General features: G+C 30.9%; 1 protein-coding gene across 1 annotated transcript in view; it reads right to left on the reverse strand.

Moving 5' to 3' along the window:
- The window catches only part of LOC119590623 (ras-related protein Rab-1A), a 15,057-nt gene that overhangs the window by 6,883 nt on the left and 7,523 nt on the right, over positions 1 to 651 (reverse strand). The gene's annotated exons all lie outside the window — the stretch shown is intronic.

Consider the following 651-nt stretch of genomic DNA (forward strand, 5'->3'; position numbering starts at 1 on the left):
AAGAGTAGCAGAAGTTTAGTATATTGCACTAACAGGATCAAGCCTCCTTAAAGTTTCTGCCATATTTTAGAACGGTTCTATCTACCATTGAAAGGAATTCATGAAACATTTCTTGATTTCATATCTTTAATGTTTATGCAGTTTCATGAGCCTTGCAACATGTTCTGGGTTAACTAACAATACAACTAGATGTTTCATAATGATTATTCCACAGCCACTGATCCTCTAATTCTGCTTGAGAGTTAGACTTTTCATATCTTCACCTACTTCTAAGGATTAATTGTCAAAATAAATTACACTTCAGTCATCAAATTCAGATTAAATAAACAAGTAAAATCATTCCAGTGTTATTTCAAAAGTACTCCTTCCAACAGAATCTTATGCAACACAAACATAACATAAACAATACTCTCTTTCAAATCAGAGACTGCATCCTTAAGTATCTTATCACAGAGCATTGCTTTATAAGAATATTTAAGAGGAAAACTCAGTGCCTTTCCCATAATATTTCATACATTTCACCAAAAGTGAGGAGCAGCAACCCTAGTTGATATTTAGACAAAAATCCTAAACATAAGTTACATCATGTTACACAATAATTTATTAGTATTATTAGTTTAAATATTAACAATAAAGTTTGCTTATGAAAGC

Source organism: Penaeus monodon, chromosome 27 (genome assembly GCF_015228065.2).
Source record: "Penaeus monodon isolate SGIC_2016 chromosome 27, NSTDA_Pmon_1, whole genome shotgun sequence".
NCBI lineage: Eukaryota > Metazoa > Arthropoda > Malacostraca > Decapoda > Penaeidae > Penaeus > Penaeus monodon.